We start from the raw sequence: 25361 nt of genomic DNA on the forward strand, positions 1-25361 counted from the left end.
TGTTCCAGAAAAGAATATAAATGATCAAGTTGGGGAAGAAATAGTAACCATCTTTGGTGGTAAGAGGAATAGGCAAACATCATTCCAAAAAGGAAGCAGGTATATAAGGAAACAGTTCATTTTTTAATCTGACTCCAATATACAAAATAACCAGGCTTTCAGCCAGCTACAGAGCAGAAATGTTTCTATTTTTAACTCTTATGACACAAACTGAACTGTACAATAAATAAAATTTTTAAATTTTTATATGACAGCTTAATTGTTTACTTCTGAGTCCTATAAAAGGAATATTTTGCCAGACCAGTAAAATAGTCAGGGAAAACTTTATTCAAGATGATTGCAATAGGGGAGAGAAATTGAATTCAGTTCTATTGACATGAAAAGTGGGAAGATTTTTAAATGCTGAGATGAGCTAGTGGAAAATTATGGGAGCAGTCTGTCAATGTGATTAGGCTATCCATATTTACTAATTGTCACTTACCAAAGTTAGGTTCCTAATTTCTGCCAGAGTCTAGGAGACAGGGCCTCTATCTTTCTTGATGATTAAATTTCAAAAGGATGGCTCCCTTTGTCCCTGAGAAAAACATTTCTGGGTTGCATAAAATTTACATTTCAAAGAGAACAATAATTTACAACTGCAGGTTTTCTAAAGTAAGTGCTCCAGGAAAGAGGTGGTCAGGAGCCTATTATCAAGGATTTTTTGTGAACCCGTGGACTGCAGCCCGCCAGGCTCCTCTGTCCGTGGGGTTTTCCAGGCAAGAAGACTGGAGTGGGTTGCCATTTCCTTCTCCGGGGGATCTTCCCAACCTCACGTCTCCTGCCTTGCCTGCATTGGCAGGTAGATTCTTTATCACTGCGCCACCTGGGACGCCCTTGGTCAAGAACAAGTTCCTCTAAAGCTTTGTCAAGCTGAGGGAAATATTTAGGCCATCTTGGTCAGCCCCCATTTTGCTTACCTTCAAAAAATGTAAACATGGTCTCTTTGGAGAGCTTTGTATCCCAATTCTAGGATTTGTTCCAACCCCTGGCTGCCTCTCATCAGCTGGGTTGTGGTTCCAGACAGTTCTTGGAGTGTCAGTTGCCCACAAGCCCAGTTTATGGTCCACTGTGCTGGTCAGCACGGCTCCTGCAAGGCCAGCGGCTCTCTGCTGTTCCTGGGCATCATTTGGAGCACAAGAATTGCACTCGGAAGTGGCGTGTGAGCAGTCTGCCTGATAGCCAGGATAGTTCACCCTGCCCCATTCCCCATCTGATTGAAATAATACATAGCCTGATGGAGAGAAAGGCAGAAGAAGAAATGAAAAGAAAGATAACGGTTCATTTCTCAAACATACTTTCCTGCTGCACATCCTAGATAGGCTGATTCAGTCAACTTACACGAAAGCATTCAGATGCTAATGTGGTGCCTTCACATGCTAATTTAAGAAAACAAAGAAAATGCATCTCATTAGCCTAAAGTCTTTAGAGGGAGTTGAATCATGCTTTCAGTGTAGTTTCTGTAGCATTCAAAGAACTTGTCAAGATTGGAGCAGTAAATTTAAATATTAAATATATACATTTTTTTCAATAGCACCCAGTATTGGAAAATATACCAATCATTTGTTTTTAAATGTATTTTTCACTCTCATATTTTTGAAAGTTTTTGGTTGTGTGCTTTTGTTAGCTATATAAGGATTTTCACATTTTAAGATTGTTTTCTTCTTTTTTTGAACTTTCTGATAATCACATTTAGTGAAAAAAGTATAGAACAGTGTATAACATACAACACAGAATGCATGTATTTGTATAATTCTGCAAAAATAAGATGTCATTTTATACATAATCTCTATGCATGAGAATGAAGCCTGTGATACAATTCTTAGAGACTGTTTATGTGTTGAACATGGATCTGGTGTCCACATCAGGAAGACGCATCATAAGTCCACAGAAAGATTTCCGAAGAGATGATTGAGAGATAAAATATGAAGACTTCCATTTTTAGAAAAGCTTGCGGTTTTAAATAGCATAGCAGACATGGACAAGCATCCAGGTTGAACTACTCAGGTCATGATGTTGCCATGACAACAGATCTCAAGAACATGAAAAGTGAGAATAAAGTTGAATGAGAATTTGGGTTGCAGACCTCATTTGATTATGATCAAACCTTTACTTTTTTAAAAAGAAATTTTCCAATGGAAGGGTTCCTGCAAGAATCCCTGGGCAAAGCGCTTATCCCTTTGCCTCCTAAAGGTTTTTTGACGCTGCCACTGCACCCAGCCCCCTGAGTCTCTCTGCTTCCTTTGACTGGAGGTTGCAAAGTGGCACACACACAAATTTCATTACTTGGTGGTGCAACGGAAACAGCTTGGAGTACTCCAAAAGAGAGTCTGATAAGAAAACAGAAAAGAAAAAAAAGCAATATGAAATCTCCCCAAATTATTTTTCAACAATTCCAAGGTGTGCCTGGAACTTCTTCCCAGACCTGATTGGTCTAAGAAGAATACAACTTTCTTTCCCAGCGATTGGTTCAGAAATGGTATGTGGCTGCTTCCAGCCAGTAAGATGTGAAGGGAAGTTCTGATGGAGAGATTTGAGGAAGTTTTCTCTCATCTAAGACAGAGTCACAAGAAGTGATAGACTCTCTTCTTCTTGGGACCACTGTGAATTGTGGATGGACAACCATCTTACTTTCTGCCAGCTCTGAAGGCTGCAGAAGAGGTTAATGAAACCTAGTTTTCCAATGACGTTGATGAACCACTGAATCGCAACCCTGAAACCTACCTTCCTCCCCCCTTCCTTTTATATGAGATACATTTCTCTTTTCTTCAAGTAAGCTCGTATCAGGGTTTCTGGTACTTGCAGTTAAAATTATTCTGACAAAAAGTATTTTATAAATTTTGCCGTTACAACAAACTTGGTGCATAATCTTTGTCTACCCCTCAGATTATTTCCTAGAGTAGATTCTCTGAAGAGAAAATCCTAGGTCAAAAGGTAGGAACATGTTTACTATTCTTCGTATGTATTGCCAAATTCATTCTGAGAAAGGCCGCATCATTTTACACTCCCATCAGCACTGTATGAGTGACTATTTCAACGTACCTTTAATAGCATCCCCTGGAGAAGGAAATGGCAACCCACTCGAGTGTTCTTGCCTGGGAACCCCTTGGACAGAGGAGCCTGGCAGGCTACAGTCCATGGGGCCGTGAAGAGTCAGACACGACTGAGCAACTGAGCACTTACTCTTATCAAAAACCATCTTTTAGAAACTTTTCATTGCTGTGATGGAAAATAATAGTACCACGTTATGATATCAGTTTGAGTCTTTGTTGAGAGGGTTGAACATATTTTCACATAAGCAGTTTTTAGTCACTTGTGTTCAGCATCTGCACCTTGTCTACCTTGTCTGTGGCTGCTTTTCCTTACTGTTTTCTTAATTGAAATTTGAGGACAAGCAGTTGTTTTAAAACATTAGTTATAAATACTTTTTGTTTGATTATCATTCTAGTTTGGGTGGAAAGGCAATTATTACAGGGAAGAAACTGATTTTGGCTGGTTAGTTCATAAAATGAAAAAAAACCTCAAACTCACTAGAGACACAAAAAGGATTTCTTCTTTAAAACATGTTCATATCTATGGGGTGTGGCTAAATTCATTAAATAGTTTAATTTTTTTAACCCAATGTCACATGGAACTAAATCCTTTTAATTTCTCTAATCATTACTCAGAATATCTAACTCCTCATTTAAAGCTTCATTTATGACCTGTTTAGCAATATTTAGGTTTCCCTTTACTTTCTAATAACCCACTATGACTTTCCTCATGCAGCTGCTTTCTGTCAGAGTTTAGCAAATTTGTGATCAGCTGGGGAGAAACATGGGTGTGTAGAAGAAAAAATGAGCTCTAATAATGATACATACTCAAGGCAGAAGAGCCAACACGTGCCCATCTTTATTCTGAAAGTGCCAGTTTTCCAGGTGTCTGCATCCCTGGAAAACAATGTAATGCGGTCTACATCTCTGATGTGTTCAATGGCACCCTTTTATATAGGCTAGCATTAGCTAGGTGCTCTCCTGGGAGAAAAGGGGAGATGTGATTAACCATACGTACGTCCTCGCTGCCAAACTCCTCCCATGACTTTTCCCGGATCAGAAAGAAGAATGTCGCCCAGTAGGCGGCCTGCTTTGCCCAGGAGCTGTGTCAGAAGGAGAATCTCTGTCTCCCCTGGGTCTGGCCTTGTGTTTATGTCGGTGTGCAGGAAGAAGGGACAGCTCCTCAGTGTACAGGCGTTGGGCTACCAGTCCTTGTCTTTAAGGGTATTTCACTCCCCTCACCCTCAAGGACCCTACAAACAACACACCTGCATACCTCTCATCTGGGCTGACTCTGTAACTCACTTTTTGACCAGGGGGATGCAGTAGAAATGGAACTGCATAACTTCTAAGCCTAGGCAATAGAATATCTGGTAGCTTCTTTCTGGGTCCCTGAAACGACCCAGTCTTGGGAGGGCCAGACTTCATATAAAAATTCTGACTACCCTGCGACTGCTATGCGGTGAGGAAGCCAAGCTAGCCAAGTGAAGGGGGCACACAGAGAAAAAGACAAGTGTCTGACCAGCCTCCTCACGGTTCCAACCATCTCCATCTCGGCTGAGGCAGAAGAAAGGGATACTGGATGGAAATTGGAGCCTAGGTAAAGAAATAAAGAGCAGTGGAAATGGTAAACATGTGCAGGAAAAATAATAATTTTTCTCATTTAAAAAATCCTTAAAAAAAGATAATGGACATTAAGCAAAAATAGTAACTGTGTTGTGGAGGCTATAGAACACACGGGAAACATTTAACGTATGACAATAACAGCACAAAGGAAGAGAGGAGCAGAACTGGAATGAACTGTAGCGTCGTTTTAAAAGATACTTTGAACTGGTGCAATACTATCTGCAGGCATATTGTGGTAAGTTCCAGACGTATGTTGTAAACCCTAGAGCAGGAGTTAGCAAACTGTAGCCTGTGAGCCAAATCTGACCTGCCATGCCTTATAAATAAAGTTTTATTGGACCACAGCCAAGCCCTTTATTTTCATATCTGTGTGGTCCACAGAGCCTAAAAGATTTACTCTCTGGACCTAGAGAGTAAAATCTGTCAAGCATGCTTCAGAATAACCACTGGAAAACCAACAAAACAAAGGAGTATAGCTAATAAATCAATAGTGCAGATAAAACAGAAGCATGAAAAAAATACTTAATTCAAAGGAAGCCAGACAAAGGGGAATAAAGTAGCGATGCGTCTGCTCCAGCTTGTGTAACTGAGTGCGTGTAACTGAGTTACCCTTGACTCTCCCCCTGCCCCTCCGACTGACCCTTCTCAGTCTCCTCCCCAGGTCTCTCTGCCTCTTAGATGTGGTCCTCTCTACCTCACTAGCTTGTCTGCCACATGCATACATCCTCCTCCCCAGACGCGCAGAACCAGCTACCATCCTGAACGCTCTGGGCTGGCTCTTCGGCCAAGACGTTCCACCTGTATGGCCCTCCTTGCTCCTTTCATCCCTCGGCCCCTGCGCTGGCTACTGCCCTCTGCCCATGCTGACTCTGCTTAACTCTAGTTCAAGTGTGGGAATTTAACTGAGACATGATCTAATCCAGCCCCAAAGCCATCCCTCAGCCCACCCCACCCAGGCCCAGCCTTCTTTCTGCTATTAAGGCTCTTACTGCACCAAACTGTAATCATAGGTTTACTTGATTTTCTTCTCCATGAGACCCTAGGATCCCAGACGCTAGTGATAATGTCTTTCCCTGTACCTATACAAAGTAAGGTACTGAATAAATAATTGTTAAATACATGAGTTAAACGAATACTTATAAAATAAAGATATTATAAAATTAACTTGAATAATTATTAAAGGATACTTATATGCCAAGCACTGTCCAATGTGCCTTACATGCATTAACTTTTTTGATTTGCTAGTAATCCCTATTAAAGTGAAAAGTGAAAGTGAAGTCACTCATTTCTGTCCGACTCTTTGTGACCCCATGGATTGTAGCCCACCAGGCTCCTCCATCCATCGGATTCTCCAGGCAAGAACACTGGAGTGGGTTGCCATTTCCTTCTCCAGGGGATCTTCCCCGCCCCAGGGATTGAACCCGGGTCTCCTGCATTGCAGGCAGACACTTTTACCATCTGAGCCACCAGGGAAGTCCTGGTGGACTTAGTAATAGTAATCCCTCTTAGGCAGGTATTATTATCCTCATTAATTGATAGCTTAAGTGATTTTCCTGTGGCGGTAAAGAAGTATCCCAGGATTCAGACCCGGGCCTTCCAATCCCACAGCCAAGATACAGATGTGAGAGTTAAGAAACCCTGTAGACTGTGTTCTGCCCACTTCACTTCAGAGATGTGGGAAGAGGTTCATGGCGCTGGTGTGTCTTGACCTTCAAGAGGATAACTGAACATTCAGAAACATTTTAAATTTGTCATCTGATTTAATTTATGCACTAAGTATCTTCAAACTGTAAACCTCCAGAAAGTGGCGTTGTGCAATTCCAGTTGGGTTACAAGGCAGCGAGCAGTTCTCCTAGCAACCACTGTCTTAATGACAGAGTGGAGTGTGCAGAATTTAATAAACATTTGGAAATCCTTGGAAGAGAGAGAGAGATGCTGCTAAAGATAGAGGAAGATGGTTAATTCAAAGAGAATGTATGGATTAAAACACAGCAACAAAAATATTTGTACTTAAAATTGAAAATGAAGAAAGCTAACAGAAGACAGGAATGCAGTAATTTTGTTATCTATAAATAGGCACTCATGGCAGGCACTGTGTGACTTTATTTGTGCTTGTGTTTATGAAAATGTAATATCCAGAAGTCTATATGCTGAGGTTATTTTTCCATTAATATAGACATAGTACGATAAGAAATGAAGTCCTGCATTCCTATCCAGTCCATGGTAGTCAGGTTCTGTTTTCTCATTTTTGAAAACAATTAAGAAAATCTGAGACCAGCTATTTTTACTACTCTATATGTAGGATTTAAAATTTTTATATCATGTCTTCAGTTCAGTTCGGTTCAGTTGCTCAGTCGTGTCTGACTCTGCGACCCCGTGAACCACAGCACTCCAGGCCTCCCTGTCCATCACCAACTCCTGAAGCTTGCTCAAACTCACATCCATTGAGTCGGTGATGCCATCCAACCATCTCATCCTCTGTCGTCCCCCTTCTCCTTCAGCTTCAACATCAGTCCTTCCAGTGAACACCCAGGACTGATCTCCTTTAGGATGGACTGGTTGGATCTCCTTGCAGTCCAAGGCACTCTCAAGAGTCTTCTCCAACACCACAGTTCAAAAGCATCAATTCTTCGGTGCTCAGTTTTTTTTATAGTCCAACTCTCACATCCATACATGACCACAGGAAAAAACCATAGCCTTGATTAGATGGATCTTTGTTGGCAAAGTAATGTCTCTGCTTTTCAAAATGCTATCTAGGTTGGTCATAACTTTCCTTCCAAGGAGTAATCATCTTTTAATTTCATGGCTGCAATCACCATCTGCAGTGATAAGATATCATGTCTTAGAAGTGGTTATATTTTATCATTTCAAGTTTTTTTTTTTTAACCTCAAATATTTATCTATATCTGTGAGCAGATATCAATAACAAGATAATCCCATATAATAATTCTAATGGTAAGACTGGTGATAACAGTTGGAAAGGACAGGTAATACATGTTCTGTATTCCCCGTGTCCTAACACAAGCAAATTATCAATGTAAATTACAACTGAGACCTGAGAAATCATTGCAGACAAAGCAAAAAGGCAGAGAATTTTACAAGGGTAACTTCGTATTCATAGAGTACAAGGTCTGGCAGTTTTAGATTAAGTTTTTGCCTGCTGAACTGTAGTAAAAAAAAAAAAAAATTCTCCAAATTCCCAAGTTTGGCCACCTGTGAAAGTCACTAAATTGTGTCCGATTCTTTGTGACTTGATGGAATCCATGGGATTCTCCAGGCCAGAATATTGGAGTTAGGGTTAGGGTTAGGGTTAGGGTTAACCCTAACCCTAGCCTTTCCCTTCTCCAAAGGATCTTCCCAACCCAGGGATTGAACCGAGGTCTCCTGCATCGCAGGCAGATTTTTTATCATCTGAGCCACAAGGGAAGCCCAAGAATACTGCAGTGAGTAGCCTTTCCCTTCTCCAGGGGATCTTTCCAACCTAGGGATCGAACCCAGGTCTCCCACATTGCAGGCAGATTCTTTACCAGCTTAGCCACCTAGATGGGTTCAAATACTGAATGTTAAATTAGAAACAAGACTTTGATTATGATGGAAATCATTTCATTTTTAAGTTGTTATTCAGTCTAATTATCCTTTGAAACACTTTTCTAGATTTAAAGAAAATATTGATGGTAATAGCCACATATTAAATATATTAAATAAATATTACAATCCCAAGCCACATTTGGATTTTTCTGCCATGCTTTATTAGAAGGCCAAAAAAATTTTTTTAGAATGACTAAAGATTTCCCATCAACAAGTTTTCAGCTTTTCAAACTCCAGGGATATTTAATCCTCTTTGACCCGCCTCTGGATTTATATCAGTCTCTCTCCCTCTCTCCTTAAGGAGATGCGTTGTGGGTCCTTTCTTTCTATGAGGCAATAACTGCAGCCTCCACTAAATAAACTCAGTGGCTGAGGTATTTATAGGAAATAAACTCAAAGCTAAAAAGCTAGAGGGTTTTTTAGCCTAGGATTTGATGATAATTGAGTATTTCCAGGAGTACACCCTCAAGTTAACTGTTATACTGAATTGGCATCTCTTTCCCCCTTTCCATTTTTCTTCAAGAACTTCTTCACTGACTCCCTCCACATTAGGGAGTCAGTGAAGAAGTTAGATTCAGAGGGTAAATCTAAAAATTAGATTTAGAGGGTAAATCTAAAAATTCTGTAATTAATTTCTCATTTCTCCATAAGAAATGCTTAATTTTTAAACTACCAGTCTTTAACCTTCCTGCAAACTCATCACGGAGAAGGCAATGGCACCCCACTCCAGTACTCTTGCCTGGAAAATCCCATGGACGGAGGAGCCTGGTAGGCTGCAGTACATGGGGTCGCTAAGAGTCAGACACCACTGAGCGACTTCACTTTCACTCTTCACTTTCATGCATTGGAGAAGGAAATGGCAACCCACTCCAGTGTTCTTGCCTGGAGAATCCCAGGGATGGGGGAGCCTGGTGGGCTGCCGTCTATGGGGTCACACAGAGTCGGACACAACTGAAGTGACTTAGCAGCAGCAGCAGCAAACTCATCAATTACAAAGTCAACACACAGCAATCAAAATGTTAAAAGGAAAGTGTTTGGGCTCCTCTTCCTCTACTATGAGAAGCATAGGAAAAGCATTTATTGACACTCATGATTTAGAACCAATTAAAAACTATATGAGAAGGAAGCAAGCAATTTTTAAAACAGTTCTGAACTCTGGGGAAATTTCAATTTGACTGTTTACTATCTGTGTCTATTTCAGTTATGAAATGCAATTTGTTACCTATATAAAGAAAATGGGGTTTCTTAAATAAAATGGAGTCTTTGCTTGCTTACTGCTGTAGGATGAAAAAGTAGCTGAACAGATTTTCACCAGTTTGTATGTTTAGAGCGGTTTGATGTAACAAAAGCAAATAAAAATTAGGTCACAAGGGTATACACAAGATTTATTTTAAAAAGTCATTAGGATGGCATCTCAATGAAACAAGACCGCATCCTCCAGAACACCTGTAGACTTTCAGACTTGCAGGGGCAGTTCAATCACACGTACTTACATATTCCATGTGAAAGCAGCAGTTATTTATTTGACAATGGTTAGTGATACTCCAAAGCAATGCTGGGTTGGCCCAGTTAATGCTGCAAATGTTTTTTAATATGTAATTCCACCTGTAATCAGTTGTACTATGGTCTTGGAAATGAACATCATTTACTTACTTTGTTTTTATATTATAAAACTTCCTTAAACTGAGAATTAAAGCTGAAAGTTAATTTATTTTGTTACAATTTGACTAAAGCAGAAATTTATTTATGAAGTAAGCTGTTCTAATACAATTAGTAAAATGTCTGGTGATTGTTCTGAATTAATCCGTGTCCTGTAGCAGATGCTGTCAGCGTCCCACTCATATGTCATGGGCCTAACCCAAAGATCTCCTGTGTTTCACTGGTGGTTCCCACGTACACCGAAGACATCCTTGCTTAAACATCTGCGCCTCTGGCTCAGCACGTGTATGCTGCAGACCAGACATGCCTGGGAATTCATCCCTTTAGGAACCTCAATCAGTCAATAAAGGATGAGGATTGGCAAGTAAATATGCCAGCCTCCTTTCTCCTTGGTCAGTCCGTTTTGAGCTGTGTTCTACAGTGTCTCAAAGTTCCCAAGGGGACTGACCCCACACAGAAATGTGTTTGTTAATGCATCCTTCATCAGCCCCCCTCCTTTCTCCGCCTGACCTCCTCACCCTGGGCCTCCCGAGATCCCCTCTCAGATGACCTCACATACATTCAAAGCCTTGTCTCAGATTCGCTCGGAGGGGAATCCAAGCTAAGATAAATTCACAGAATTAGTAGTTCCTTATTTTGGTGGCACTATTTTGTTTCTTTTTTACATCTAATTAAGAGGTTAAAATCACATGCTTTTCCAACAAGCAGGCCTAGATTTAAATCCTGACTTCTCCTCTAATTAGCTGGGTAATTTGGACAAGCTGCTTAACTTTGGTGAGCTCCAGTCTTCTGTATCTACACGTGCTAAGTCACTTCAGTTGTGTCCTACTCTTTGCAACCCCATGGGCTGTAGCCCACCAGGCTCTCTGTGCTTGGGATTCTCCAGCTGAGAATACTGGAGTGGGTTGCCATGCTCTTCTCGGGATTTTCCCCACCCAGGGATCGACCCTGCTTCTCTTGCGTCTCCTGCATTGGCGGGCACCACCTGGGAAGCCCTCCGTTATCTAAGGAGCATCAATACTACCAGCACCTGTTCTAAAGCATTGTGCCTTATGTCTATGGAATGAAATAATACTCCCTTTGTAGTGTAATACTTATACTGCCTAATGTACACATACCTTGGAGACATTTCAGGTTTGGTTCTAGACCAACGCAATAATCCAGATATTGTAATCAAACAGGTCACAAGAATTGGGGGGCTTCCCAGCATATAAGAGTTACGTTTATATAGTACACCCTCTTCCAACAACACAAGAGAAGACTCTACACATGGACATCACCAGATGGTCAACACCAAAATCAGATTGATTATATTCTTTGCAGCCAAAGATGGAGAAGCTCTATACAGTCAGCAAAAACAAGACCAGGAGCTGGCTGTGGCTCAGACCATGAACTCCTTATTGCCAAATTCAGACTTAAATTGAAGAAAGTAGGGAAAACCACTAGGCCATTCAGGTATGACCTAAATCAAATCCCTTATGATAATACAGTGGAAGTGAGAAATAGATTTAAGGGCCTAGATCTGATAGATAGAGTGCCTGATGAATTATGGAATGAGGTTCGTGACATTGTACAGGAGACGGGGATCAAGACAATCCCCATGGAAAAGAAATGCAAAAAAGCAAAATGGCTGTCTGGGGAGGCCTTACAAATAGCTGTGAAAAGAAGAGAAGTGAAAAGCAAAGGAGAAAAAGAAAGATATAAACATCTGAATGCAGAGTTCCAAAGAATAGCAAGAAGAGATAAGAAAGCCTTCCTCAGCGATCAGTGCAAAGAAATAGAGGAAAACAAGAGAATGGGAAAGACTAGAGATCTCTTCAAGAAAATCAGAGATACCAAAGGAACATTTCATGCAAAGATGTGCTCAATAAAGGACAGAAATGGTATGGACCTAACAGAAGCAGAAGATATTAAGAAGAGATGGCATGACTACACAGAAGAACTGTACAAACAAGAGCTTCACGACCCAGATAATCACGATGGTGTGATCACTCACCTAGAGCCAAACATCCTGGAATGTGAAGTCAAGTGGGCCTTAGAAAGCATCACTACCAACAAAGCTAGTGGAGGTGATAGAATTCCAGTTGAGCTATTCCAAATCCTGATAGATGATGCTGTGAAAGTGCTGCACTCAATATGCCAGCAAATTTGGAAAACTCAGCAGTGGCCACAGGACTGGAAAAGGGCAGTTTTCATTCCAATCCCAAAGAAAGGCAACGCCAAAGAATGCTCAGACTACCACACAATTGCACTCATCTCACACACTGGTAAAGTAATGCTCAAAATTCTCCAAGCCAGGCTTCAGCAATATGTGAACCCTGAACTTCCTGATGTTCAAGCTGGTTTTAGAAAAGGCAGAGGAACCAGAGATCAAATTGCCAACATCCACTGGATCATGGAAAAAACAAGAGAGTTCCAGAAAAGCATCTATTTCTGCTTTATTGACTATGCCAAAGCCTTTGACTGTGTGGATCACAATAAACTGTGGAAAATTCTGAAAGAGATGGGAATACCAGACCACCTGATCTGCCTCTTGAGAAATTTGTGTGCAGGTCAGGAAGCAACAGTTAGAACTGGACATGGAACAACAGACTGGTTCCAAATAGGAAAAGGAGTGCGTCAAGGCTGTATATTGTCACCCTGCTTATTTAACTTATATGCAGAGTACATCATGAGAAACGCTGGACTGGAAGAAACACAAGCTGGAATCAAGATTGCCGGAAGAAATATCAATAACCTCAGATATGCAGATGACACCACCCTTATGGCAGAAAGTGCAGAGGAACTAAAAAACCTCTTGATGAAAGTGAAAGAGGAGAGTGAAAAAGTTGGCTTAAAGCTCAACATTCAGAAAATGAAGATCATGGCATCTGGCCCCATCACTTCATGGGAAATACATGGGGAAACAGTGGAAACAGTGTCAGACTTTATTTTTCTGGGCTCCAAAATCACCACAGATGGTGACTGCAGCCATGAAATTAAAAGACGCTTACTCCTTGGAAGGAAAGTTATGACCAACCTAGATAGCATATTGAAAAGCAGAGACATTACTTTGCCAACAAAGGTTCATCTAGTCAAGGCTATGGTTTTTCCTGTGGTCATGTATGGATGTGAGAGTTGGACTGTGAAGAAGGCTGAGCGCTGAAGAATTGATGCTTTTGAACTGTGGTGTTGGAGAAGACTCTTGAGAGTCCCTTGGACTGCAAGGAGATCCAACCAGTCCATTCTGAAGGAGATCAGCCCTGGGATTTCTTTGGAGGGAATGATGCTGAAGCTGAAACTCCAGTACTTTGGCCACCTCATGGGAAGAGCTGACTCATTTGAAAAGACTCTGAAGCTGGGAGGGACTGGGGGCAAGAGGAGAAGAGGACGACAGAGGATGAGATGGCTGGATGGCTTCACTGACTTGATGGACATGAGTCTGAGTGAACTCTGGGAGTTGGTGATGGACAGGGAGGCCTGGCGTGCTGCGATTCATGGGGTCGCAAAGAGTCGGACACGACTGAGCGATTGATCTGATCTGATTAAGTACACAATAGCGTTATGCCTAGAAAACAATGTACCTACCTTATTTGAAAAATATTTTATGGCTAAAAAATGCTAAACATCACCTGAGCCTTCAGTGAGCTGTAATCTTCTCTGGTAGAAGATCTCTCCTTGATGCTGATGGCTGCTAACTGATCAGGGGTTGGCTGCTGAAGGCTGGAGTGGTTGCAGTAATTCCTTAAGATAAGACAACAATTAAGTTAGCCTCTGCTGCTGCTGCTGCTAAGTTGCTTCAGTCGTGTCCGACTCTGTACGACCCCAGAGACGGCAGCCCACCAGGCTCCCCCATCCCTGGGATTCTCCAGGCAAGAACACTGGAGTGGGTTGCCATTTCTTTCTCCAATGCATGAAAGTGAAAAGTGAAAGTGAAGTCGCTCAGTTGTGTCTGACTCTTTGCGACCCCATGGACTGCAGCCTACCAGGCTCCTCCATCCATGGGTTTTCCAGGCAAGAGTACTGGAGTGGGGTGCCATCACCTTCTCCAAGTTAGCCTCATCTAGGCAATTTTCCGTTAGCAGTTTCTCTGAAGCATGCAATGCTGTTTGATAGCATCTTACCCACAGTAGAACTTCCACATTTGGAGTCAATCCTCTCAAACCCTGCTGCTGTTTTATCAACTAGGTTTATGTAATAGAATCCTTTGTTTCCACTTCAACAAGCTTCACAGCATGTTTACCGGGAGTAGATTGCACCTCAAGAAACTCCTTCCATAGGAAGGAAGCTCTCGTTCATTAAAGTTTTATCATAAGGTTACAGCGATTCATTTGTAGCTTCAGGTTCCACTTTAATTCTAGTTCTCATGCTATTTCTATCATATTTGAAGTTACTTCTTCCACTGAAATCTTGAACCCCTCAATGTCATCTGAGAGGGTTGGAATTGACTTCTTCCAAACTCCTATTAATATTGATATTTTGACCTCTTCCCAGGAATCACAAATGTTTTTCATGGCATATAAAATGGTGAATTCTTTCCAGAAGGTTTTCAGTTTAATTTGCTTAGATCCATAAGAAGAATCACTGTTGATGGCAGCTGTACCCTTATAAAACATATTTCTTAAATAATAAGACTGGAAATTCAGAATTACTCCTTGAGTCATGGGCCTCAGAATGGAAGTTGTATTAGCAGGCATGAAAACAGCAAAAACCTCACTGTACCTCTCCATCAGAGCTCTTGGGTGACCATTGTCCACGGGCAGTCTTACTTTGAAAAGAATTTTTTTTTCTGAGCAGTAGATCTCAAATGTGGGCTTGAAATATTCAGGAAACTGTGTTGTGTGCAGAGGTCCCGTCATTCAGCATTTCTCCCTGTTTATGGAGCACAGGCAGAGTAGCTTTCTCATAATTCTTAAGGACTCTAGAACTTGGGGAATGTAAAACGAGCATTGTCTTCAACCGCAAGTCATCAGCTGCTGTTGCCCCTAATTAGAGAATCAGCCTATGCTTGAAAAGTTTGAAATCCGGCATTAACTTCTCCTCTCCAGCTATGAAAGCCCGAGAAGGCATCTTCCTCCAAGAAAAGGCTGTTCTGTCTACACGGAAAACCTGTTGTTTAGTGCAGACACTTTCATTCATTACCTTGGGCAGATCTTCTGAAGAGCTGGCTTCTGCCACCTTCAAACTTGCCTTCTGCGGCCTCGTCACCCGTCAGCCTTCCCGGAATGAAGACTCAGGACCTCGCTCTGGACCAGGTTTTGCTTCGGGAACGTGGTGGCAGTTTTGATCTTCCACCCAGACCACTAAAACTTGCTCCACATCAACAATAAGGCTGTTTTGCTGTTTTTTGTCCCCTCCCCCACATCATTCCTGTGTTTACTGGAGTAGCACTTTTCACGTCTCTCAAGAATTTTCCTTTGCATTCACAACTTGGCTAACTGCTTGGTGTCAGAGGCCTGCTTTTGGACCTGTCTTGCCCTTTGACGTACTTTCCTCATCAAGCTTAACCGTTTCTCTGTTTTGATTTAAAGTGGAAGATGCAGGACTCTTTCTTTCACCTGAACACTTAGAGGCCACTGTTGGCCTCTTAATTAGCCTAATTTCAACTCATTGTATCTTAAGGAATAGGGAGGCCCAAGGAGAAGGTGAGAGATGTGGAAACGGCCTGTCAGTGGAGAAGTCAGAACACATACAACATTTAAATCTATGTTTACTGTTGTATATGGCTGTGGTTTGTGGTGCCCCAGAGCGATCACAACAGTGACATTGAAGATCACGATCGCAAGCCCCCATAACAAATATAATAATAACGAAAAACTTTGAAATATTGCGAGAATTACCAAAATGGGACCCAGAGAAGCAAACTGAGCAAATACTATTGAAAATATGGACTTCCTCAAACCGGTGTTGCCAGAACCTTCAATTTGTAAAAGATGCAGTGTCTGCAAAGTGCAGCAAAGTGAAACACAATAAAATGGGCACACACGCACACGATGCGCGCGTTCTCCGTCTCTGTCGTGTCTGACGCATTGTGACCCCACGGGCTCTAGCCCCCAGGCTCCTCTGTCCGTGGGGTTCCCAGGCAAGAATACTGGAGTGGGTTGCCATTTTCATCTCCAGGGGATCTCCCTGATCCAGGGATCAAGTCCTGCACTGGTGGGCGGGTTCTTTAGCCAGTGAGCCACCTGGGAAGACTGTGCATACAGTATAGTATTTAATAATATAGTGTAATACAGTGCCTGGCACATACTCAGTGAGTATTAGTTACAGTTACTCAGTTTAATAACTTCTTGTTTTGTTACTGGAAACATACAACTTATAGGTATTTATTGAACAAAGAATAAATACATTTTGAAAATCACAAGCTTGGATGCCTAGACCGACCAGAGACAACCCTTCCAGAGTGTTAATGTAGGAAGAGCTCTTATAGATTCTTTGTCCTCCTCACTGTAAAGGGTGAATGATAAACTTAGGCTTTAAAAGGCCACACAGCAGGTGGCGAAAGTAGGGGCCCAAGCTGCCTCTCGCTTTTTAAGTAAGCAGCAGGCTGACGTATTCTTGCCACTGGTGTCGATAACAGAGACCCCGGCGTGTTCTTTCTGCAGCAGCACCCACTACCGCCCGTGTACACACTCAGTGCCCTCAAGCCCCGGCCCCAAGCTCCCCAGGCTCTTATTCCCCTGTATTCCTGATGGCAAAAAGCAACTACTGAGTCCATCTAATTTAGACAAACAACATGAACTTACTGTCAGGCTATTGGGTAGCCAGTCCATTGAGCTAGAATGTGAACTAAACAGGGGCCGGGAGCCAGCGGGGCCAACCCACAGTCAAAATCACATCCCAGTACTAGTCTGTGACCACTGGACAGGCGCTCATGCCATCCCACCAGGCTCCACCCTCCGGCAGGATGGCACGAGTGCTGGCTGCCATGCAGAACCCATCTCAGGCTATGCCCTGACCCGCACCCCACAAAGGCACATCCAGCTGGCCAAGACTGGTGTATACACACACACCTTCCCTCCCCAAGTGCCTTAGCTGATGAGAGAGGGACTATTTGCTACTTCAGTTTTATTCACAGGAGACAGGGCTTTTTTTTTTTTTTTTAATGATTTCTATGGGAAATTTTTATGAATACATATCAACAAAATCATTGACTTTGGTAAAAATTAGAACTAGGATTAAAAATACATGTAATTTCCTGCTCTTGGATTAGAAGAATTAATACTATTCAAATGGCCATACTACTCAAAGCAATCTATAGATTTAATGCAATCCATACCAAAATACTCATGATCTTTTTCACAGAACTATATCAAATAATTCTAAAATGTATATGGAACCACAAAAGATGCAGAATTGCCAAAGCAATCATGAGGAAACAGAACAAATTCGAAGGCGTAAGCCTCCCAGAGTCCAGACAACGCTAGGAGGTGCAGCAATCGAAACAGAGTGTTATTGGCACGAAAACAGCATTTGGCTCACGGGACAGCAGAGAGTCCTGAAGCTGAGCCGCACGGTTACGGTCAATAGACTGCAACCAAGGAGACGAGAGTGCCACAGGGAAACGCCAGTCTCTCCAACCAAGGAGACAAGAGTGCCACAGGGAAACGCCAGTCTCTCCAACCAAGGAGACGAGTGTACCACAGGGAAACGCCAGTCTCTCCAACCAAGGAGACGAGAGTGCCACAGGGAAACGCCAGTCTCTCCAACCAAGGAGACGAGAGTACCACAGGGAAACGCCAGTCTCTCCAACCAAGGAGACGAGCGTACCACAGGGAAACGCCAGTCTCCAGCGAGTGATGTTGGGAACGCTGGAAAGCTACATGTAAATCACTGAAGTTAGAACACTCCACACCATACACAAAAATAAACTCAAAATGGTTTAAAGTCCTAAGTATAAGACAGGACCCCATAACACTCCTGGAAGAGAATATAGGCAAAGTGTTCTCTCACATATATCATAGCAATACTTTCTTGGACCAGTATCCCAAGGAAAGAAAAGAAGAACTAAACGAGGGGACTTGATTAAACTTAGAAGATTTTGCACAGCAAAGGAAACCATAAACAACACACAAAGACAAGCTGCGGAATGGAAGAGAATATTCGTAAACAGTCCAACTGATAAGGAGTTAATATCCAAAATTGGAAGGACTGATGCTAAAGCTGAAGCTCCAATACTTTGGCCACCTGATGCAAAAAGCTGACTCACTGGAAAAGACCCTGATGCTGGGAAAGATTGAGGGCAGGAGGAGAAGGGGACGACAGAGGATGAGATGGTCGGATGGCATCACCGACTCAATGGACATGAGTCTGAGCAAGCTCCAGGAGATGGTGAAGGACAGGGAAGCCTGAAGCCTGGTGTGCTGCTCTTCAAGGGGTAGCAAAGAGTCAGACACCACTGAGTGACTGAACAACAACAATCCAAACTACATAAACAGCTCATACAACTTAATTTAGAAAAAACAGCCCAAAGAATTGGCAGAAGACCTCAATAGACATTTCTCCTAAGAAGACGTACAGATAGCCAATAGGCACATGAAAAGATTCTCAACATTGCTAATAAGCAGAGAAATGCAAATCAAAACCACAGTGAAGAATCTACCACCTTACTCCAGTCAGAATGGCCATCACCAAAAAGTCCACAAATAATAAATGCCAGAGAGGGTGGAGAAAAGTGAACCCTCCTACACTGTTGGTAGGAATGGAAATTGGTACTGTCACTATGGAGAACAGAATGAAAGTTCCTTAAAAAACTAGAAATTAACCATATAGTCCAGCAATCCCACTTCTGGGTATTTATCAGGAAAAGATGAAGAAAACCCTAATTTGAAACCATACCTACACCACAGTGTTCACAGAAGCACCGTTCACAGTAGCCAAGACATGGAAACAAACTAAACGCCATCGATAGAGGGTGGATAAAGAAGGTGCGGTACGTGTATAGAGTGGGATATTACTCGGCCACAAAAGGGGGGTAAGACATTGCCATTTGCAGCGACATCGATGGACATAGAGACTATCATACTAAGTGACGTCAGACAAAGGCAAATACAATACCACTTACATGTGAAGTCTAAACATTAATACAAATGTATATACAAACCAGAAACAGGCTCACAGACACAGAAAACAGATCTATAGTTACCGAAGGGAAAGGGGAGGGTGCAGGAATAAATTAGGAGTGTGAGATTAGCAGATACAAACTACTATACATAAGATAAGCAACAAGGCTTTATAACACAGGGAACTGTGTTCAGTATCTTGGAATAATATATAATGGAAAATAGTCCCCAAAATGCATATATATATATATATATATATGACTGAATCACTTTGCTGTACACCTGAAATTAACACAATATTATAAATCAACTATACTTCAACAAAATAAGTAAATAAAAATTTCCAGCACCCCTCCAAAAGGACATGTAATTCTCATGGAGTTGAAAATTGAATGGAGCACATAATGATAGAGCACTAAAGTTCCTGTAGCTGTGCTGAAAGCCCTTAACACGTTCACTGTTAGAGCCCTTTAAGAGTTTTGCTTCCCTTTCGTACACCCCACAGTAGTAGGTTAATAAAGTTACAGTTGTGATTTTGATAGGATTGTATGATAGGAACAAATTATATTTAAAATAGAAACTTAAAGTGTAAATTTTTTTTTAATTTCTTAAGGCCACTGCAAAGATACTATGTTGTCTTGAACTCTACTTGTTACTCCAATGTTTGGTGTGTATTTATCTATTCTAATCACCAAAGATCCAACCAGTCCATTCTGAAAGAGATCAGCCCTGGGGTTTCTTTGGAAGGAATGATGCTAAAGCTGAAACTCCAGGACTTTGGCCGCCTCATGCAAAGAGTTGACTCATTTGAAAGACCCTGATGCTGGGAGGGATTGGGGGCAGGAGGAGAAGGGGACGACAGAGAATGAGATGGTTGGATGGCATCACCGACTCGATGGACATGAGTCTGAGTGAACTCTGGGAGTTGGTGATGGACAGGGAGGCCTGGTGTGCTGCGATTCATGGGGTTGCAAAGAGTCGTACACGACTGAGCGACTGAACTGACTGAAAGTGATTGTAAATTCCTTGAGAGCATAAGGCTTGTCTTATTTTCTTGGCCCCACAGACCTCCCGTATTCTGTAAATAGCAGTTAATGAAGGAATCACTGGCTGATGGACTAAATGAATATATACATGCACTATGCATTGCTTTTCCAGTAGTAGATTTATTTTAATTTGCAGTCACTTTCTTGCTCATCATCGTAATAAGAACCGCTGGTATGAGGTGGAGTCTGCGGCTGTAGAGCCCTCTGTGGGTTTTCCTGAGACTGGGATTCTACATCTTGTTTGGCTACACCGAATATTAGTCCCTTTGCCTCTGCCAGACTCATATGTCAGGAGTTCCTGCTTAGTCATGAACCACAGAACAAATTCACACCCTAGGAGGGTGCAAGGGCAGCCTCTGACCTTGGGCAAGTTCTTCTACTCCTCTAAGGATCATCCTAGGAATTGAAAGAAGGAACCTGGTCTCTGGCAAGCACTCCAAGAATGCTGCTGCTGCTGCTGCTGCTAAGTCGCTTCACTCATGTCTGCCTCTGTGCGACCCCAGAGATGGCACCCGTCGCTGTTCTTCTGCCTGGGCGTGGCGTAGGTGGTCAGATTGCGACACTGTGAACTCTAGGTTCCCTCCCTGGTGGCCGGCTGGTCAGCCACACCCATTCCTGTGCTGACCTCAGGGCAGGATTGGTAAACACCGTGAGTTCACTGGGGCTGGAGATTTGGTGAGAAGCCTGAGCCTAGAAACCCAGCTCCACTGCAGGTTTTAAGCCGGGGAGATGGTGGGGTTTCATTCATATCACAGAGCTAGGAGAACAAGTGGAGGTGTGGGATGTTCTTCTGTATGATTAAAATGTCACACGATTAGCGTTTTTAAAAATAATTTAATCTATCTTTGGGGTCACAATTGAGCTACTAATGTCATTTGTATTTCAGGCAGTGTGGAATAAGTTTTTCTCCCATCTCACCATGTAGAGATGTGTACAATTTTTTCATCAATTTTTATTGATGAAATAAAAGTTTGTAGTCTAAGGCAAGGAAAATTTAAACAAGAAAATTTCCCCTGCCCTTTGATCTCCTCTCTCCCTTCTACGGTACGTTGTGTGACCTCATCATTTATTGACCAAACCAAGCCATCCACGGAAATAGCTGCTCAGCCATTAACAGCAACATTCTCCTAGCGTCAACAAGGTAATTCCTCAGGAGATAACCTTTCTGCTTAATCTTGGAAGGGTCCACAGCAACACATGACCCTCTACTCGCTTCGTACACTTAGATCAGGATTGTGCCAAATGTTGATAATACGTCATTTAGTGTACAGCCTTCTGTCTCAAAATCTCATGTATAAGTGTGCTTTGACCTTTAGCAGAACAGTTCTTAGAGCTGAGAGGCTGTCCCCAGGTCATAATCCTCAATTTGTCGTGAATGAAAATTTCAATTTCTTTCTTAGATTGACTGACTATTAGTTTTTTTTTTTTTAATCAACAAACCAAAGGTAGCCCCTCCTATTTTAATTCTTAGAATTTACTGCAGAATTTAGAATTAAATTCTTAAACTTTATTCTTAGAATTTCAAAGGTGCTCAAAGACATATTTAGATCAACGTGTGTTGGTGCCTTGTTTGTGACAGCAGAATGCTCTGAGAGCCCTACGCGTCGTACACACGGAGCACACACAGCGGAGGACTGATTGAGTGATCCGCAGTGGGTGGCTGCTGTGGGACACTGTGCGGCTTACGGTCAATCAGCATTTAGCATCCATTCTTTTCCAGAAGAAGAAATTATTTTTCTCAAACTCTCTTGCGGCTGGCGTTCTCGATGAGAATTCGCTTCCACCAGGCAGTGTGTGTGTGTGAGATTTGGAAGCTGGAAGTTAGAGGAAGGCCTTCCTTGTAACGAGCCGCCTGCTCATTAGTGTTTGCAGCCAGTCTCAACATTCCAAAGTCTAGTTATCAGCCTTGTCATTATCCAGAGGCCGCAGCCCAGATGCGGCAGTCAGAGCCTGGTCACCAGCCTCGGGGGCTCCGAGGCCGCTGTGGGCTCTAGCAGTGAAAAAACAGCAGCAGTCGGCTGACCCCTGCCCTTGAAATTGGTATTTGGTAGCACATTGCCGTCTTCTGCTCCTTGAACCAGCCTACAACTGTGTAAGTACCATATTTAAATCCCTTCCTATCTGAAGTTCTTGGATTGATTTCTGTTTCATGCACTGAATCCTGACAGATAAAAATACGATATGGATGTCAAGAAGAATTAAAATCTCTATGGGCTGTAGAACAATATTCAAGTTATAGCATTAGACTAAATAATAAAAGTCGAGAATAGTATGTAAATTGTATTTTCATTCGTGTAAAAACTACACGTGTGTATATTTAGTTATATTGTTGACCTGAAACAAGTAGCCATACATTTGTCCAGCAAGGATGGGTTTATTTGGGGTCAGAGAGAATCACAGTTGGGTGTCTGCAACCACAGCAAGCCACCACCCGGCAGGGGAAAAGAAGCCTTTTACAGAGCGGGAGAGGAAGTTGGGAGGCTATAGGGACACAGAGGCCGAGGCTTTTCATTGGTTGAGTCCCTGCCAGCAAAGAAGCCTCTGCTTCCTTTTGAACTCTGTTACCTCACAGGGCGACAGAGCTCCCCATTCTGGTCTCCAACTCATGTAATTTCTGATTATTACACATTCTGTTTATTAATATTTTACACCATATACATATATGTTTGTTCATACATAGGAAAATTTGAGAAGTTCATATAAGAAAATGAAATCAGTAATTGCTTCTGGGAAGACAAAAGTGGAGTCTTGGATCAGAAAGAGCTTTATGTTTGCTTCATATATACCCCTTAACCTGTTGACTTTTTAAAATTTTTGCTAGGTTCATTAAATATGTTTTTTTCAATTAAAAACATCTTTTAATTATAAGTAAGTGGCAAGTTTTGTAACAGTTTTTAAACAGAAAGAAAAAAAATACTAATTAACACCTGCCAACCTATTATTATAGGTTTTTTGGTGTACATTTTCTCTAAATCCATCTTTATTAAATTCTTGCAGCAAAATATACACACACCCTAGTTTATAGTCTGGTTTTATTTTTGTTTGCTTGGTTTTTCTTTGATTTTGTTTTTCTTATATGTAACTCAGGAAATAAATACTTTTCATATGATTATAAATTTCCTCAAATCATATTTCATGGGAATTAAAGTGTTATTGACTTAAGATGAATCTCTACCTTATGTATAATTAAGAAAGAACTTAAAAAAACTGCCTGCTAAATTGTTACACAGACAACACATGGACCTTCCCCTTCAAATGAGCCAGGTGTGTCTAGAGGTTAGGCAGCCTCTGTCTAGAGGCAATAGGGCATTCCTGACCCACTGACTCTACCACTGATGATGGCTCTACAGAAGGCATGAGTTGCTCAGACCACCCTCTCATTCCTTTGAGATTGCTTTCATCAATTTCAAGCTATTTCATGGTTTCTCTTGCCCTCTGTGGCACTGGTTGGTATATGACAAGCTCATCTCACAGCAACAAAACATAACACAGCCTCCTCTTCAAGGCTGCTTTGCACAACTATGTGGAACTGCAGTCTTTCCTTTCAGTTTAGTTCATTTCAGTCGCTCAGTCATGCCTGACTCTTTGTGACCCCATGGACTGCAGCATGCCAGGCCTCCCTATCCATCACCAACTCCCGGAGTTTACTCAAACTCATTTCCATCGAATTGGTGATGCCATCCAACCATCTCATCCTCTGTCACCCTCTTCTCCCGCCTTCAATCTTTCCCAGCATCAGGGTCTTTTCCAAGGAGTCAGCTCTTCGCATCAGGTGGCCAAAGTATTGGAGTTTCAGCTTCAGCATCAGTCCTTCCAGTGAATATTCAGAACTGAGTTCCTTTAGGGACAAATATTTGTTTGCAAGAATCACAGGTAAGTTCTCCTGCTCTGTTAGTCTGCCTTTTCCATACACAATAACTTTGATTTCCATGTTGATCATAGTGTGACTATAAGGGACTTAAAATGGCAATTAAATTCAAATTGTGTGCTACTACAATGTACGTAGTTCAGCTGCTGTGACAATCACATGAACACTGATGGCCTGGTTTACATGCATAAGCAACAGCAACTCTGTGATTGTAGGACACCTTCAACGGTAAGTCACAGTCCAGTATCAGAGATGTGTGAAAAATATTCTCCTTAGAATAGATGAGACAAATACTTAGGAATATATCTACCTAAAGAAACTAAAGACCTATATATAGAAAACTATAAAACACTGGTGAAAGAAATCAAAGAGGACACTAATAGATGGAGAAATATACCATGTTCATGGATTGGAAGAATCAATATAGTGAAAATGAGTATACTACCCAAAGCAATTTATAGATTCAATGCAATCCCTATCAAGCTACCAACGGTATTCTTCACAGAGCTAGAACAAATAATTTCACAATTTGTATGGAAATACAAAAAACCTCGAATAGCCAAAGCGATCTTGAGAAAGAAGAATGGAACTGGAGGAATCAACCTACCTGACTTCAGGCTCTACTACAAAGCCACAGTTATCAAGACAGTATGGTACTGGCACAAAGACATAAATATAGATCAATGGAACAAAATAGAAAGCCCAGAGATAAATCCATGCACATATGGACACCTTATCTTTGACAAAGGAGGCAAGAATATACAATGGATTAAAGACAATCTCTTTAACAAGTGGTGCTGGGAAAACTGGTCAACCACTTGTAAAAGAATGAAACTAGACGACTTTCTAACATCATACACAAAAATAAACTCAAAATGGATTAAAGATCTAAACGTAAGACCAGAAACTATAAAACTCCTAGAGGAGAACATAGGCAAAACACTCTCCGACATACATCACAGCAGGATCCTCTATGACCCACCTCCCAGAATATTGGAAATAAAAGCAAAAATAAACAAAGGGGACCTAATTAAAATTAAAAGCCTCTGCACAACTAAGGAAACTATTAGCAAGGTGAAAAGGCAGCCTTCAGAATGGGAGAAAATAATAGTAAATGAAGCAACTGACAAGCAACTAATCTCAAAAATATACAAGCAACTCCTACAGCTCAACTCCAGAAAAATAAACGACCCAATCAAAAAATGGGCCAGAGAACTAAATAGACATTTCTCCAAAGAAGACATACAGATGGCTAACAAACACATGAAAAGATGCTCAACATCACTCATTATCAGAGAAATGCAAATCAAAACCACTATGAGGTACCATTTCACGCCAGTCAGAATGGCTGCGATCCAAAAGTCTACAAGCAATAAATGCTGGAGAGGGTGTGGAGAAAAGGGAACCCTCTTACACTGTTGGTGGGAATGCAAACTAGTACAGCCACTATGGAGAACAGTGTGGA

The 25361-nt window shown here is 41.8% G+C and overlaps 1 pseudogene; it reads right to left on the reverse strand.

The window, feature by feature from the left end:
- Window positions 1-13979: 13979 nt before the first annotated feature.
- On the reverse strand, window positions 13980-16693 carry LOC133252171 (tigger transposable element-derived protein 1-like; annotated as a pseudogene).
- Between the last annotated feature and the right edge of the window lie 8668 nt (window positions 16694-25361).

Source organism: Bos javanicus, chromosome 7 (genome assembly GCF_032452875.1).
Source record: "Bos javanicus breed banteng chromosome 7, ARS-OSU_banteng_1.0, whole genome shotgun sequence".
NCBI classification, from domain to species: domain Eukaryota; kingdom Metazoa; phylum Chordata; class Mammalia; order Artiodactyla; family Bovidae; genus Bos; species Bos javanicus.